We start from the raw sequence: 18,895 nt of genomic DNA on the forward strand, positions 1-18,895 counted from the left end.
AAGGCCTGGTCATGTTGGAGTAGGCCATTGCCTTTAAGTAATGAATTGAACCTAGGAAGCCTCTCTTGCCTCAAAATTTATTTCCTATTCTACTATCTCTCTGGGTGGAACTTTACTATTAGATATTTATTCCTTTGGGTCAGCATATGGATTCTTTTGAAAGGCTATTCATCTCTTAATATAAAAAAAACCTCAGATTAATTTTTCCTTTACAAAGAAATCTGGTCATTGAAAGGATATATTAACATAAAATCAGCAATTAATACTTGTGGTGTACTGGACATTACATAAACAGCTGGGTTACAAAGTGGCCTCCTTTTTAGAGGCCATACTTTACTGGGAAGACACAGTTAAACACTGTGGGCAGCGTTATAGGCATAGCGATCCTTATTCACATACTAGGTAGGAAGGAGTGAGTATTTTGTGAGGATATGGAATTCTGGCATAGGAAGGATGGCAAAAAGAGGGCACTGAGTTTTGGTGGGAAGAAACTTCTAGTATAGGGCATAGAGAAAGATACGGCAAGATGAAGAGGACATAGATCACATTTTAATTATTTCAAAATAATGTTTATAAGTAGGAGCTTTTATAAAATAATCTCTTAAATTGAGAAATTTGTGTAACATTTGTTTTAAATTTAGAATTGATTGTAGTCAATTAATAACCTTTGAGAACACAATGTGTAATACAAATGTTACAAGATACCTCTAAATACTGTGGTGATCTCACTCTTGTTCTCCTCCATCTCCCAAATACATAACAGATGAAGGTAAAGTGACAGACATGTACACAAATGATGGTAATAATTGTATGATTTCCAGTTATTCATGACTGACAAACTGTCACAACATTTTTTGCTTATTTCCAAATACTCTTCCTCATGTCAGCAACAATTTCCTGTGCAAAATACCAGAGCAATTTCTCTTAAGAATCAATCTCACAGTCATCACCCAGACACTATTTCTAAATAATTTTCAGTATTAACCCCTAAGTCCTGATGGCAAAAGTCCTTAAGCTATATGATTGTGTGCTTTGATTTGTCAATAAATCCAGCTCCCAGCACCATCTTCAGCCATAGATCACGTTTATGTAATAGTCAGCCTCTAGGAAATCACTATGCATGGCCTGAAGGCTGAAGGACTTGAGTGTCAAAGCCCTTGCAAGATTCTCAGTGGTCTTTTAAAGTAGGAATTATGTTATCATGGGACCACATGGTTTCTTAACCTTGGTACTTATTGTACATTTTGAGCCAGATAATTTTACATTGGGGGGGCTGCCTTTAGCAGCATCCCTTTCCTCTAGCCACTAGATACGAAAGCACCTCCTGCCCTCAAGTTGTAACAATCATAAATGTCTCCAGACATCGCGAATAACCTCTGGAAAACAAAATTGTCCTGAGCTGAGAACCACTGGGCTACGCACCAATATCCACTCTTCAGTAATGTAATTGATATTGTTCGTAGGTCGATTTTGTAGTGCTGTGTGGCATGAAAAGGAAGCCTACACATGACTCAGTGAGAAAGAATGGACAGCCCAACAGATCAACACCCACGGCCAATGATACATCAGAACACACTTCATCACAGATGACAGGAGGAAAGTGAAGTGGGAGGTGAATGATGTGGTATGATTCAATAGGTTTCTTTTTGTGTGTGACATTTACTTTTTCTTCTTTTAAAAGTAACACATGTTCATTATATAGAAAAGGAACCAATATACAAGTATAAGAAAGAAAAAGAAAAATGGCCCTAATATCACCACCAAGAGATAATGGATATTGCTGTAAATTATATTATTTTTTCTAGTAGTCGCTACTTCTCCATGTGATGTGTGGGGTCCTCCCTGTGAGGGGATTGTTCCTGCTGCTCCAGTAAAGTGAGTCTTGTCTATGGGACCTGCTTTGGCCAATGAGATGTGATGGAAATGATGGGCTGCTTCTGAGTGCAACCTTTAAAAGTCAGCACTTGGTTTCTCTTTAGCTTTTTTCTCTTGACCACGAGAAGAACAAAGCACTGAAAAATGGCTGTTACTTTGTACTAATAAGTAGAACAAAGAAGACTCAAAACAGAGCTACAACTGACATGAAACTAGAGCAAGAATTAAACCTTTATTAGTGTAAATCACTATATATCACTCCCAAATACATAACAGATGAGGGTATAACAGATGAAAGAATTCTGGGATTATTTGTCACTGCAGCATAACCCCATAAAAAACTTATAGTATATTTTATTCTAGTCTTTTATGTACATATGTGTATATATAAGAATAAGATATATATTATTTAATATAGTAACATTTGTATATAAATATATTTTTCCACTATTGAAATAATTTTCATGTTATAATCTTTGTGATTTATTTTTTCTCTTTATAATTTTCAAGTATAATTCTTCATGTCTTTCAAAGATTTGTACACTATAACTCAGGAGGATGGTATGTAAGATATGTAGGAGAGAAAATATATTGGCAAAACGATACACCTTATATTTTAGGTACATACAGTTTTATCTGTAGTTTAGAAAGAAACAGAATGTGTCATACTTAGCTCTTGACTGATATTGCTTTGGTCACATTTCTCTGTGATGTTTCTCTGTCATTATTATTACTTCTAACAATTTCCCATATAGTACATGGGAACAGTGACAAATTGAGTTCTTTGGCAACAGTTATAATTACCGTATATTTTTGTGAACAAATGTATTTGTTTTATCTTCATGATTCAGTATAAATTATTGAAACAGAAATGAGTTTTTAGAAGCTGGGATGGCCGTTTGGGTGTGTCAAACAAGTTAAACTTGACAATAAGCCATGTGCTTTAAGTTTCCTTGGTTTGTCGCACTGTTTACTCTGGCAGCAGGGCTGTTCTTAAGTCAAGCTTTCTTGCTCTCCCCCATAAACTGTTACATGGTAGACTGATGTCAGCCAATCCTGAAGGAAATATCTGGAAACAGCCCATTTATTTTCAATCTGATGCTGACCAGTCATGCCTCCAAGTGCCTCATTAGACTATGTGGAAAAGTTTTCAAAGACTTGGAGAATATCATAATGTGGGCCACCAAAATTTAAATATTGGTAGATAGACCATGATAATTTAAGTGTGGTTTTGCAAAGTAGGCTATTATGATGTATGTAGCTCAGGGCCTCAACATGTTGATTAGTTTATTTTAATTGTATCCTAAAGCAATGACTTACCAGATGATAAGAAATATATTTTTACTGAGTTTGTTATGTTTTACGTTGGCTATTTTAGTTGATGGCCTTGATGTTTGAGTCTTGGCTAAGCACAAAAAGCATCTCTTTTTTTTGTGTGTAACAAATACAAATACAGAGGTGTGTGTATTTGTTATCTTTATTTGCTGTGTGACCGTATGAGACAGCTTCTCAGTTAAATGGGAACTTAGACAAGAACGGTTCTTTGAAGGCTCAGATAATTTCTTCAACAAAACGAGAGCTTATTTGTTATTCAAGGTGTTAGATGGGTGTTCTGCATGTTACTATGGAAGGAATAACTTTTTTGCTTGTAGTTTCTAGGTGCTGCTAGACTCAGTGGCTCACACCTGAAATCCCAGCACTTTGGGAGGCCGAGGCAGGCAAATAACCTGAGGTCAGGAGTTCGAGACCAGCTTGGCCAACATGGAGAAATCCCATCTCTACTAAAAATACAAAAAAAATTAGCCGGGTGTGGTGGCGCGTGCCTGTAATCCCAGCTACTTGCGAGGCTGAGGCAGGAGAATCTCTTGAACCCGACAGGCAGAGGTTGCGGAGAGCTGAGATCACGCCATTGTACTCTAGCCTGGGCAACAAGAGCGAAACTCTGTCTCAACAACAACAAAAAAAAGTATAGTTTCTAGGTTCTGCTATGTTCTTTAACATCACTCTAGTTGGGTGCTTCTGGTCATTTCCAGCCACAATTCTCCATGAAACCAAGTGTTTCCGTTCATTCATTTATTTGTTCAAAAAAAGTCTGTGGACAATGTACTATTTTCCAGTTTCTTAGGTTACAGTAGGGTTTGATAAGAACTATAGAAATCCATGCCTTTGATAAGAACTATAAAAATCCATGCCTTTGAAAATAATAACACTTACATATGTTGTACATTGTGGCTTATTGAAATATTTACTTTCATGATGTCATTTGATTCACAACCCTGTGAGCTAGAGAAGACAGGATTGTCTGTATTTTATAAATTAGACAGCTGATTGTTATGTTTTTGAGTACAATTGTTTACTTATTATAAACTGGCATCATGAATTGGAATTTCATCTATATGCTACTAACAAAGTTGACCTATACAATTGTGACCTCAGTGAAGTGGTGGATGGAAGAATCACTGGGTGAGGAGACAGGAAGGTGAGGGGGTATAGACAATGACAATTTAGAGAACTCTTTTGAGGAAGTAGGGAATTGGGAGGAAGCTGAAGGAGGACCTGAAGCCAAGGGAGGTTTTTCTCAAGACATTTTGGAAGCACGTTTACATGGTGATAAGAATGAGCCAGTAACAATGAAAGAATTGATGATGCGGGAGAGAGGGAGGGGACAATTGCAAGAAAAAGCCTCTGAAAAAGCTCAAGAGGGGTGAGATTGGGGTATAAAATAGCCTTAAAAGAGAGAGGGAAGATTCAATTCAGTTAATAGGAGGAAGACAAAGGATACAGATATGGATAGGTAGGCTGGTAAATTTGATGGAAAATGACATCGTTCTCATTTAATCAATTCTCTTTTCTCATTGAAATAAGAGATACACTAGCTAAAAGTGGGGAGCACGCAGATGGTGCTTAAGTTACAAGAGGAAAGGAAAAGATGTAAAACCATCATTGTATATCCAACTTTACATTTTTAATGTAGTAGGTTTTCTCTTCAAGTTTCTTTTTTTTTGAGACAGAGTCTCACTCTGTTGCCCAGGCTAGAGTGCAGTGGCACGATCTTGGCTCACTGCAACCTCCGTCTCCCAGGTTCAAGTGATTCTCCTGGCTCAGCCTCCTGACTAGCTGGGATTACAGGCATGTGCCACCACACCTGGCTAATTTTTTATATTTTTAGTAGAGACAGTGTTTCATCATGTTGGCCAGGCTTGTCTCGAACTCCTGACCTCAAGTGATTGGCTTGCCTTGGCCTCCCAAAGTGCTGGGATTACAGGCGTGAGCCAATGTTCCCGGACTCAAGTTTCTATATAAAGATAAAAACACTTACCCCTAGAAATGTACATAATTGTAAAAATCCTCACTATTGTCCTTATTGTTCATTTACTTTGTATCAGCCCATGGATGTTTTTATGCCTTAATGTCAGGTCATATAGATTAGTTGAACAACCTGTCTTATGAAGTAAATTTATGTTTTGCCAGATGTAAAAAGTACCTAATATGTCATATTTTTAAATTGCTTTTAAAGACTCTTTGCTAGTTTTGAGGTTCAAAATATTTGTTGAACTAATGGTGGTTATGTTTGTGCTTTGATGAACTCTGTAATGAAGTTTTATAATTTTGAGTGATAGTTCCTGTAAAATTTCAGCAAAATTTTTATATATCTAAAAATGACATCAAGGTACAGGTATTGTTTAGGTCACTTCTTCATATCATTTCTACATATCTTCTGACCGTTTTTTTTCAGACTACCTTTTCAAGGCTGTTGGCCATGCATGTTTGCAAACATCCCTGAAAGATAGAGATCCCTGTGGGATAGATGGAAGATTTTCTTTCTGACTAGGATAATAAAGATAATAGCTCTCACTAGAAAAGGATAAGAGGATTTGTTAGCAGCCCTTATTAGATTAGGGTTTTCCTAAGTTTGGAATTCCTCGGTTACAACACAGACCAACTAACTCTGGGTAGCACTCACCTAGGTCTACCTGCATCACTCCCATGCCACTTGGGGGACAAGGTGGAACCAACAGGAGTGTGAAGCCCATGTTGCCTGCTGTGCTGTGAGTAACAGAGCCTTTTGTCTCTGACCCAGAAGTCTCATGTTCTCTGACATTTACAGAACTGTGTCTAAGCTAACTTAACTTACAAGTGGGGTCTAAACATCCCAGACCCTTCGCAGTTCCTGACATTTCAAAAGCTACATCAGCACAGTCACTTAATATCATGGAAAAATGTAAGGCACTCTTTACTTATTCTTTGGAGTTCTGCTTTTACCTCTAATCATTTTCCTTTTATTTTTTCTTCCTTCTTTATTTTGTTATTTTTAACTTTCAGGATTGAATTTAAACACCTAATTTTTTTATTCAACATTTAAGACACACATTTTGCTTTAAAGTCTTTCAGTAATAGTATTTAAATTATTTCCTTGGCTTTTAAAAAGGACAACTTTTCTTAAATTTGTCTTTTCTAAAGGGTACTTATTTCAGAAAAATTTTCTTCTGGGTGGGAATAGTAATTGCTTCTGAGTCACAGCAAGCAATGGATTGAATTTTAAACTCTGGAGATCACATTCCAGCTGAGCAATTTCTCAAAGAAAAGAAATCTAAAGTAGTCCCCTAAATATTAAGCAAGTGACAGCAATGATAAGTAGGGGACTGCTTTGAACTGACGATGGAGAGTGGGCCCATTGTGGTTTACCAAATTTAGACTTGGTAAAATGAGACCTAGCATGGACAGGCATAGGAGAAACCAGGGTCAGTCAATGGGGGCAGCCAGGGAAGCCCCAGCTGGCTTCTTTCAAGAGATACAACCAGAGAGGGTCTTGGAAGTCATCAAGGAGTGAGACATGAGCAGCTTAAAATGCTCTGGAGATGGCAAGGGAAAATTACATCCTGTGCTTTCAGGGCTGCAGGATGTGGGTTGACAGAATCAAGCATGGAATTTTCCTACTCAAAATGAGGGGACAAGACTGGTGATCAAAGGCCAGAAATAAATAAAGGTCCCAAAGCAGCTCAGACTCATGACGCGTATGGCACAGTGAAATCCAACTGATTTCACCCAAGTGGTAAGAAAATTTCAGGAAACAATGAAGCAATGAAAGCATGCCTAATTCAGGAGAACCTGGTGGATCTTAGATGGCCCTCTTGAATTGCCTGTGTTAAAACTTCACTAAATATAATTAACTAAATAATTATTTAAGTATGCAGACATTCTATATATTTAAGGAATTTAATGTTTTTTGTTTTTGTCTTTTTTTTTTTTTTTTTTTTTTAGACAAGAGTTTTTGCTTTGTTGCCCAGGTTGGAGTGCAGTGGAGCCATTTCGGCTCATTGAAACTTCTGCCTCCCAGGTTCAAGTGATTCTCGTGCCTCAGTCTCCCGAGTAGCTGGGATTACAGACGTGCACACCACACCTGGCTAATTTTTGCATTTTTAGTAGAGACCGAGTTTAGCCATGTTGGCCAGGCTGGTTGTGAACTCCTGGCCTCAAGTGATCACCCGCCTCGGCCTCCCAAACTGCTGGGATTATAGACACGTGCCACCTCACCTGGCTTAATGTACATTTAAGGGATTAAAGTTATAGCTTACAAAAACACTCTTACTGTCAAGGTGTCCTAATTCAGAAATCATTGCATTATATTTCTTCCTAAAGGTATTAGAGTAAAACAAAACTGTAGAAATGATGAGCTTTTATTAATTTCTTTGAAATGAAATGTTAAATAACGCTATTCTATCACACGATTTCTACCTGTTTTTAAAAGCACATGGCCTTTGAAATCTATTTTGGATAATGCTAGATGGTTAACCTCTTTTTTTTTTTTTTTTTTTGAGACGGAGTCTCACTCTGTCACCCAGGCTGGAGTGCAATGGCATGATCTCGGCTCACTGCAAGCTCTGCATCCTGGGTTCACACCATTCTCCTGCCTCAGCCTCCCAAGTAGCTGGGACTACAGGCGCCCGCCACCTCACCCAGCTAATTTTTTGTATTTTTAGTAGAGACGGGTTTTCACCATGTTAGCCAGGATGGTCTCGATCTCCTGACCTTGTGATCCACCCGCCTCAGCCTCCCAAAGTGCTGGGATTACAGGCATGAGCCACCGAGCCCAGCCGATGCTTAACCTTTTTATTTGAGGAAATAGTCACAATGGATTATTGATATTTAAGTGGCTTTTCTTAATGCTAATTGAAAAGAGTAACCATGAGAATCCTGCTTAAAATTTTACTTTATTTTATGTTTTAGATACAGGATCTCACTCTATTGCCCAGGCTAGAGTGCAGTGGCACAATCGTGGCTCACTGCAGCCTCGAACTCCTGGGCTCAAGGGATCCACCTTAGCCTCTGGGATAGCTAAGTGTGAACCACCTTGCCCAGCTAATTTTTACATGTTTTTACAGAGATGGGATATTGCTATGTTGCCCAGGCTGGTCTCAAATGCCTGGGTTCAAATGATTTTCCTGTCTTGGCCTCCCAAAGTGCTGGGACTTCAGGCATGAACCACCGCACCTGGTCCTGCTTAAGATTTTAATTCTCATGTTAACAGAATGTTGGCTACTCCACCAAAAAAGCTTGCTCTCCAGAAGAAAAGTAAACTAAATAAGTGGGTGAGTGGGAAGGTACGAAATTGTATGGAATCTGCCTCATATGCCAGCTATTTATTTCCTCACTAAATGTTTAATACAAGAGAGGTACTTATTATCTGTCCTTACGAAGCTTACTTTCTGGTTGGGGGAGACTGACAACCAACACATCAAATAATATATCGAGTGGTGTTAACTGCCATGGAGGAATACAGAGCAGGAGAGGGGGAGTAAAGAAGCCTGGGCATGGGGTGAGGGTGTTGTCAGAGTCAGATATTTCAAAAACATGCATCTGATAATAATGTCCCTTTGCTCAAATCCTTCAAAGCTATCTCATTACTTCAGCACTAAGACCACACTTCTAAACCTAATGTACCCCACCCTGCATAGTTTGACCCTTGACAAACTCTCCACCCTCAACTCCTTCCATGTGTGCAGACGCACTCTTCATTTCTGCCATATTTAGTTCCACAGACCCCCAGGTTACATCATCCTTTCATGCGTCTTCTTGTTTATTGACCTGTAAATACCTATCCTTTGCTGCCCAATTCTGTCTGATCTAATAAAGCTTCTTCTTATCATTTAAGACTCTGACCTAGCATCATCTTTTCTTAGAAGTGCTTTTAATCCATTTTATCTAGTACCATAGGTCAGTTTTCAATTCCTCCTCTTTTCACAGCTCTGCAAATGGCTTCCCCCAAGTTATGCCACCTCCTCAGAATTCCACAACACTGTTTTCTGTGCTTCTGTCTGTTCTAGCACCTTTCACATTGTGTTACTTATATAAGAAAGTTTGGAATTAGGTTAGCATAAACAAATAAATATCACTTAATTTTAATAATTCTAACTGATTCTTCTGATTGCAGTGTGAATTGCTCAAGGACAGGGTTTGAGTATGTTTGCTTTTATACTCCCTACATGGACACAATCCTTGGCACTTGGTATACGTCTCACAAATGTTTGTTTAATCAATCCATTTTGCATGTAAACATTCTAACTGAGCTTTAAATCTTTCCTGTTTTAGTGACAAGGATCTTCCGTAGTAATTTTCTACACAATAGTATTAAGATGTAGTCACATGAATAAATCCATGCCTAATTTTTTTTCTATTATAGATGCCATATCATATTCTGAGGACATAATGTCATCTAATGCTTACTGAATTCATACTAGGTGCCAAGCACTGTTCTGTGCACTTTAAATAAGTAACAACTTATTTACTCCTAACGACAACCCTGGAAATGGAATGGGTATTATCAGCTTCCTTATCTTGCATGAGTACAAAGTGGTTAAATAAATTGCTAAAAGTTAGTCATATAACTAGGTTTCAAACCCAAGCAGCCTAACTCTAATTCTATGCGATGCTGTCTACTTTTTATTAAGCTTCAGAAAGTTAAATTATTCATTTCTTAACAGAAGGGAAAGGAGGAAGCTGAGAAATATTGGCATAGAATTTGAACTACTTAGAATTTTAAGGGTTGTTTGGTATGGTGTGGAAGGTGCAAAGTACTTTAGGAATTGTGCCAAAGCTTTGAACTTAAGCCTCTAGGTACAGTATATTAGACACATGATATTTTTGTCATCTGCTACCTTCAATAATAATTCATTTAATCCAGTGAAGGGTGGTAAATGCTTTGGAATAAGTACAAGATGCTGTGGTTGCCATGGGGTGAAGTAAGAAGATATAAAACAAATAATTAACTCTTTGTAGCCTGCAAATAGTTTTTCCACTGTGTACCTTCTATATGTTCTGCTGGTAAAATAACAACACCCATTTGAATAGCATGCTCACATGCACTGTTTCTTTGGATTCTTTCCACAACTCAGTAAGGTGTAAGCAGTGCATTCATGATCCATGTCTTATAGATGCAAAGACTCAACTTGCCCAAAGTCATGAGTGGGGAAATGTGAAAATGAGTGAGGCATATGAATGACATCATTTGCTCCTTTTCTCTGCCCTTTATCTTGCCTTTCATAATTATATTAGATAAGACAGTTTAATTGCAATTTATCCAATTGCAATTTATCTTAATACTATTTATCTAATGTAAAACAATGTCCAAATTGGTCCAGTTTTTCACTAATGTTAAGAAAAGTGGGGCTGGGCAAGGTGGCTCACGCTTGTAATCCCAGTGCTTTGGGAGGCCGAGGCAGGTGGATGACTTGAGGTCTGGAGTTCGAGACCAGCCTGGCGAACATGGTGAAACAATTAGCCAGGCATGGTGGCAGGTGCCTGTAATCCCAGCTACTTGGGAGGCTGAGACAGGAGAATCGCTTGAACCCAGGAGGTGGAGGTTGCAGTGAGCCAAGATCACACCCCCTCACTCTAGCCTGGGCGACAGAGCTAGACTCCATCTCAAAAAGAAAAAAAAAAAAAAGTGATTGGTTGAGAAACCATTTCTGAAATGTTGTAATTGATATACAGACCATCTCTACAGTCTCCTAATTTTGGGGAGATTTTAATTGCTGATCTTACCTTCCACTGTTACAACTCTTCTATGTTCTATGAGCTTCCACCACCCACATTCCTATCTGGTGAGAGCCTAGAAGAACCAAATATAATGGTTCCCAGAAATCTGGGTGATGGTGTTAGTGATAGTGACCCATGTTTCTCCAACAATAACAATACTTCATATCTGTTACCTTGTTGGATTATTACCACAACCTCTTGAATTATGTGTGGTAGATATTAATGTCCCAGATTTATAGATGAAGAATTGGCACATAGCTAGGGTAAGTGATTCTGTGTTCTTTTGAAAGTTTTCTCATAGGCTTTACCATATATGTTTCTGTGAATTCAAGTCTACTGTGAAGCGTACCTTTGCAAACCCACTCCTTCCCATTCTCCCCCATGTAAATAAATAGCACCTTCATCTAGCAGTTGCTTGAGTAAGAAACTTAGGAGGTTTCCTTGAATTCTCTGTTTTCTTTCTCTCTACATCACCAAATCCATCAGCAAGTCCTGATTACTTTATTTCAAAAACACAACCAGAATCTGGCCACTTCTTTTCATTGCAGGTATTTTTCTCTATTTCATTTAGGACTAGCATTCCCAGGACCTAGAACAGTATCTGGTATGTCATAGGTCCTCAATAAATATTTGTAAAATGAATATTTCCACTATGATACTAGCAGTGATATTAAAAATATTTAGAAATATATATGGCAGGAACTTGGACCATCGGCAGGACTTCTGAAGTTCTTTAAGTTTCCTGCTCTGCCAGGTGCTAACACTTTGATCCCTGGGTCCTGAGACAGTTTGGAAGTTCTGGGGGAAAGGATAAGATGGCTGAGACATCACCTAGGTATCACCTTTTCTCAAGTGTTAGGAGATACTTAATTTCTGTTAATGTGCTTATGAATTGAATGTCACAACAGAAAAAGGATTGTGTTTTCCTACATTTGGGAGATGGAGCCAACAATAATTCACTAAATTTGAAGTATTTTTATAATTATGAACATATTAGGAAAGAAGCTAAAATACTTCTGTTATAATAAAGGCAAACCTTTACCCAAGCCAGGCAGTTTGGGAAATGCTGCTGAAAATGTATCCTCTCTCCAAGAAAAGTAACTTGAGTACTCATCTAATTTCATTAAAAAAAATTCTAACAGCCAATAATCACCTTGTAGCAATAGTATATAAGTGTGTATTTACCTGAATAGTAACCAATCCTGATAAATACTCCCTAACCTACAAAAAAGATATTGATGTACAAAGAGTAGGAATATAAATGCTTCGTTAAAATAAAGAAGGAAACTGGGAGTCTGGTAAATTTTTGGTACTATTTTAATTTTTAATCTATTTTATAAATTCTAAGTAGTATCAGACAAGAGTGCATTATTGCTTCATAATTCAGCAGCTTTGTGATCTGTAGACTGTTGACTACATCAAAAAAAAAAAAAAGGATGGACAAGCAGAAAATCCTGTGAATCCTGAATTCTTATATTAATGTGAAAATATTACTACTCTGCTATTTGACTTGTCCTCGAATCCTTGGATTATTAATCAGTTTGAGAGGGTCCAGAGAGAGAGCCTTTCCTGTTGCAGATTTGCTTTGTCTGTTTCCGTCATCTGTATCAGATAGGAGTTAAGTTAGAAGTGAAACATGACATTCTGACAGTGAATCCAGCAGACGGATTCTTGGCTGCATTCTCTGCTACACTTGAACTTCTGCTAAGCATGTGATGAAAGAGTGTTTTCAACTGCACCAGCTGTGGAGAGGTTAATAAAACAAAAGAGGGGAAACAAAAGTGCTCACAGCAGAAAGATTCTGGCTTTGCTGATTTTTCTGGTTACAAACAATATGTCAGAGAGCTGTAACTGCTGTGTTGGTTTGGGCTTTAAGCCATTTAAGACAAGTTGAGCTTCTGAATTAAAAGTTTAAAAAGAATAAATAAGCAGCACATCAGATGCAATGTTATGTATTTTGGTGCTGGAAATGGAAAGCTCTTACTTTGCCATAGACACTTGGAAATTAGGAAACTGGTGTGTATTTTGCTGGCATCCTTGATAGTTTCTCCCGTAAACAGAAACCTGCACAGGCTTTCAGATGTTTGAGATATGCAGAAGCAAAAGTGCTCTTGGCTTAGGGGACTGCAAGCAGTCTCTTATGCTTTCTGTCTCTCTTCCTGTGTCCCACTCCTCCAGCAAAGGACCATGGAATGTGGAACCTTGCCCAGCCTGCTGCTCAGGAGGCTATTGCTCAAGGCTGTCTTATGCAGAGGAGGTCAACAGTTGACCCATGAACCATTTAAACTGGAAGGAAGAATTAACCAATACCCTGAGAGATTGACTACAACTACTTTTCCCTGAAAGTTAGAGTGCAGAGTACAGGAGAGGAAGGCCATTTACTAATTTTCCTGCTTCCTTCACCAGTCCTCTACCTCTCCGTACCTAAGGTCCTTCACTCAATATACTCAAGTCATCTCTGCTATGACTGCATTCCCACATGCCACGGCATATAAAAGGTAGGATACGGAGTTCCATCACTTCACACAAGCATCTACCAGGAGGAGGAAAATAGAAACAACATTTTACCATCAACTTCGCCACTTGCTGTGAAACCGAAGGCTTGTTATATAAGCGTTTGGGGACATAATGAATGTGACTTACATATGTCATCTGGGAGACGTGGTGTTTATATTTCTTGAGTTGAATTGTGGCAGAAAAAAAATGGGCATCTAAAATGCTCAATAATTGAGAGAAACTTTAAAAGTTATTCCTCACCCTAGTTTGTCTAATATCTATCTTTATCACCTTATTCATCAGTTCTTTGGGAAATTCAGAGATTTAGAAATTTCTACTGAAATAAAATGGATTGTTTTGGAGACTGTTTCTGAGTAGTTGCAGAACTCCCCCAAAGTCCCAACACAGATCTCATTCCTCATTTCTTTCTGACCTCCAGTATTCCAGCTGATTGGAGACTGTTTCTGAATATTTGCAGAACTCTCACAAAGTCCCAACACAAGTCTCATTCCTCGTTTCCTCCTGACCCCCAGTATTCCAGCTGATTCAAGTTTACACCCACATCTTCTCTTCAGATGTGCAGTTCCTCAGATAGTCTTCTTTGTGGCTCCTAGACTTATTATGTCAAGTACTGGAGCACCATGAACTTGCTAGGAAGCAAATGCACACGTGTTCTACACCAGAAGACAATCAGAGTCTTCTGATGTCTTGATTTATTGGGTTTGTAAATTTGGGTGTGATTAAGCACAGCACTGAGGAATCTGTCCTTTTAGACTGCGTTTACTGCAGGATGATGAATGTGATTTGATTTACACAAATGCAATCTGCGGAAAGGTTTATTTAGGAGTACTCTAAGTCACAACTGAGGTATATACTTCATATAAAGCATTAGTGAGGTCAAGGGAACAGTTGGGCAAAAGTGGGGAAGGTGTTGAGTTGGTTGGAACACTATGTGAGAAGCTAAATTGCCCCAAATTTTGTTCAACGTAAGCATACAATTATCAAATACCAATTTGATATCAAGACAATACTAATTTTTACTTCTCCTTTTCTCTCTGCCGCTAGCCTGTGAAGAAAAAACCAACACCTAGAATTTTTTCCATCCCTCACCTTTCCTTTGAGAACTCAACAACCCAAGCAACATGAACCTTTTCCCAAATACCATTTAGGAGAAGTCACTGGCAGTTTAAGAAAAAGATTTTTTAAAAAAGTTTCAGGGTGAGACATCTTCCAACATAAACTTTAAAGATCATTCTTAGCATCAAAGCAACAATATATTTAGTGTGAGTACTAATTTTTAATAAACTTGATTTTTTAGAGTTTATTTAAAAAATTTTTAGAATTTTATTTATTTTTATGGTGTACATACTAGATGTATGTATTTATGAGGTACCTAAGATGTTTTGATACAGGCATGCAATATGAAAAAAGCACATCATGGAGAATGGGGTATCCATCCCCTCAAGCATTTATCCTTTGAGTTACAAACAATCCAGTTAGACTATTTATTTTAAAATGTATAATTAAGTTCTCAGTGAACTATAGTCACCTTATTGTGCTATCAAATTGTAGGTCTTATTCATCCTTTTTTTTTTTTTTTTTTTTTTGAGATGGAGTCTTGCTCCGTCGCCCAGGCTGGAGTGCAGTGGCATGATCTCGGCTTACTGCAACCTCCTCCCTGGTTCAAGCGATTCTCCTGCCTCAGCCTCCAGAGAAGCTGAGATTATAGGTGTGCACCACCATCCCTGGCTAATTTTTGTATTTTTAGTAGAGACGAGGTTTCACCATGTTGGCAAGGCTGGTCTCAAACTCCTGACTTTAAGTGATCCGCCTGCCTCAGCCTCCCAAAGTGCTAGGATTACAGGCGTGAGCCACTATGCCCAGCCCTTATTCATTCTTTCTATTTTCTTTTTTGTACCCATTAAGCATCCCCACCTCCCTGCCAGCCCTTCACTACCCTTCCTAGACTCTGGTAACCATCCTTCTACTCGTCTATGTTCATGAGTTCAGTTGTTTTGATTTTTTGGATCCCACAAATAAGTGAGAACATGTGATGTTTTGTCTTTCTGTGCCTGGCTTATTACCCTTAACATAATGATCTCCAGGTCCATTGCAAATGACTGCATCTCATTCTCTTTTTATGGCTGAATAGTACTCCATTGCGTGTAAGGACTACATTTTCTTTATCCATTCATCTGTTGATGGACACTTAGGTTGCTTCCAAATCTTAGCTATTGCAAACAGTACATGACAAACATAGGAGTGCAGATATCTCTTCCATATCCTGATTTCCTTTTTTTGGGGTATACAACCAGCAGTGGGATTGCTGGATCATATGCTAGCTCAATCTTTAGTTTTTGGAGGAACCTCCAAATTGTTCTCCATTGCGGTTGTACTAATTTACATTCCCACCAACAGTGTATGAGGGTTCCCTTTTCTCTACAACCTTGCTAGCATTTGTTATTCCCTGTCTTTTGGATATAAGCTGAACCTTAGTTTTTAATCTCTAAAATAGGGCTTAGAGTGTTTAGGTAAATACAAAAATTCAATATGTGTCTAAAATAACGATACCTAGCAGAGAATATGCAAAAAATTAAAGTTTTGCCTCCTCTTATATAAGAAATATAATTAACACTTACTAAATTTGATAGTAGAGGTGAATGTAAATTAATTCCGTAAAATAACCTTTACAAACATAATATAACCAACCAGTAAAATTGGCTTTGAGGAGACATTTGGCTTCTAATTCAGAGAATACTTCATCTTTGTATTTTCTCCAGTATTTTTGGAATGTATGTTCAGCGGGCAATAAACAAACAGAAATTTCAAATCATCTTCGTCTTGGTTTGGAAGAAATAGAAATAGTGTAACTATTGGCCACTGAGACGCTGTGGGTTTCCCAAGAGACAAGATGTGCTGGGCGTGGAGCCTTAGATTGTGGAGGGGCAAAATTACAGGGCTTGGAAGAAAATATTATTCTACATGGCCCAACAAGGCATGTTATCAGATACTTAGTACTGGCTGCTTACCTGGACAGCACCCCAAAAGGAAGAAGAGTATGGGATAGAGGTAATAATTATCTGGAGGCTGTTATTCAACACTTAAGATCCATGTGAGGGAGCTACAGTACAATGTTTCTTTTACTGCAGTCAATATTAAAATGTCCACTTCATCTGTTTTTGGGAATATGTTGCTTGATTCAAATAACTACTTTTAATTTTTAAAGTAAACAAAATTAGAATAATAGGAACAACATTAGTTTTAGCAAACAGAAAAGGGTTATCGCTGTTCTTTTTAGCATCAGTCACCTCTCGCTGAGTCTGCAAGAGGCACAAAGGGATCTCCACCTACCCAGCATGCCTCCCTTTCTGGAGGGCCCTTGTCCTGTGGTAAACAAGTGAAGCATCAACACATATAGAGGGCCCACTAGCTGCTGTCAAGTGATGTCTGGCTTAGAGATGACAAATAAAATACGGGACCCACGGCAACAATAGAGAACTTTGCTTTCATAACTGAAAACCTGAGAAAGTTTTGCTGTGTGGATTCACCAATTTGCTTTTCCACAAGGGTTTGCTATCCTGTTCGTCAGTCTGATTTTTGATTATTCTAAAATTGTCTCTGAGTGCAGTATAAAGCATTTCTATGTATGAACCATAATACCTAGAGTAGATGTCTGCCTTTCCTTACCAGGTGGCAGATTCTCCCTGGATCATTTACTGTTTAGAATCACAAAACAAATACAATGTTGTATAATAAAACTTTACAAATGGTGAATTTTAAAAATATTTTATGATCTCTTAATTATATATGGCAAAATGAAAGACATTGGGAAAAATAATTTTAACATAGTAATGACTCTTTGTGTTGTTCTTTAAAATTGCCTTTTAAAATTATTGATTACATCAAGGGCAAATATAAACATTATAAATTGACCAGATTAACTTTTGTGGGTTTTCTTCTAAGAGTACTTTTCTTTTTTTCCTATCAGGCTTATTTATTGAATCACCAATCTAATTTCTAAATTGTTGTTATCCTTTAAAATTTTTACAGTTATAAGTTATTTGGTATTAATTATATCTGCTGGGAGGATTTATCCAGAGGCATCGTTTTCTCTTCCCTTTTTTTTAGTCAATAAGGGATTTTAGTAACATCATGATCATCATATCACTCACTGGGAACCCACTGTGTGCCAGGCCTTTGTAGACATTCTTTTAATTGTCATAACAACCTTGCGGTGTTTACAGATGAGGCTCAGGAAGTTAAATAAAACTCTAAGAACTTGTACTCAGGGTTGTCTCCTTCAAAATTCTTTGCTGATCCTAGTTCTGAAATGTGTGAAGTTGTCAAAATATGAAATATTGGCTACCCAAGCATGGTAACAGTACATTTGTAAGCATTAATGTATCCAGTGGAGCAAATCCCTTGTCTTTAAAGGGCCAATGTTTGTTTTTCAGAAACTCTGAGGCCATAGGACTCTACCACACCATAAACTCTGTTGGTTTTTGCTCTGTTTTCAAAGCATCTAACTCTGCCAGAAAGTAGTTCAAGCATGTTGGAAGAATCAAGCTTCCTGAATTGGGCGATGCATAATTTGGTTTAAAACTGATATAACAATCGGAAATTCTACTTATCCACTGAATCATATTGATTACACACCAGCGTCTTGTTCTTTATCCTAACCGCACTCATTCTATTTTTTTCGTCTACAGAATTCTCATAGCCTACAAAGCAAATTTCAAAACAGATATTTAAAGGGATGAAAGGGCTTAGATAACTTTATAAATATTAGGGGAAATCAATTTCAAGGATAACTGTAGATATCTGGAATATGTAAGTAGCATCCAAGTTCTTGATTATAAAGACATGTTACTTGGTGCCTTCAAAACCAAAACAATGCTCCTCTTGGGATTTTCAAAAAAATGCAGAAAGAGTAAACTCAGAGTAAAGATATAAGTAGAGATAGGGCCTATAAAATGGAAAGCAATTATGAAGAGAAAGTGAAAGACAAGGAGGAATGTTTAGAAAAATCAGATAACAGTGATCCAAAAGAGAGAACCCTCAGGATAGAGAAAGATACAAAGATAAATAGTGGTGGAAAATAATGAGGGCACAAGGTTATAATTCAAAGTAAATTTTCCAAATTGCATATCCTGTTTAAAATGTGTGTCTTAGAGTTTTACATGAATCTGGTGCAGTGGGAAAAAACACTGGACTGGGAATCCGAGGCCCTGGTTTGGGATCTGGCTAAACCATTCATCATCTATGTTTTCTTAAACAAACTATTCAGGGCCCTGGTTATTTTTTTATATACATATATAGATCCAAGAGATGTTATTAAATGCCTTCCAGTGCTAAATAACTCAATCGAGCAAGGAGCAGAATTTAGAGTAATACCTTATTAAATGGCAAGACAATATTTTCTTGCCATTAACTGATATTGTACTGATGACAACCTGCATAGGACCCAATACAGTCCGCAGAACCTGTT

General features: G+C 37.8%; 1 long non-coding RNA gene across 2 annotated transcripts in view; it reads left to right on the forward strand.

Annotated features, from left to right (window-relative positions):
• The first annotated feature begins 714 nt into the window (after positions 1-714).
• LOC129060070 (uncharacterized) overlaps positions 715-18,895 on the forward strand; it is a 34,567-nt gene continuing 16,386 nt past the window's right edge. For both annotated transcript variants that reach the window (XR_008526449.2, XR_008526448.2), the window contains exon 1: positions 715-1,624. This is a non-coding gene — a long non-coding RNA (uncharacterized LOC129060070). The remainder of the gene's footprint in view (positions 1,625-18,895) is intronic.

The sequence above is a fragment of the Pongo abelii genome, chromosome 5 (assembly GCF_028885655.2).
Source record: "Pongo abelii isolate AG06213 chromosome 5, NHGRI_mPonAbe1-v2.0_pri, whole genome shotgun sequence".
NCBI classification, from domain to species: domain Eukaryota; kingdom Metazoa; phylum Chordata; class Mammalia; order Primates; family Hominidae; genus Pongo; species Pongo abelii.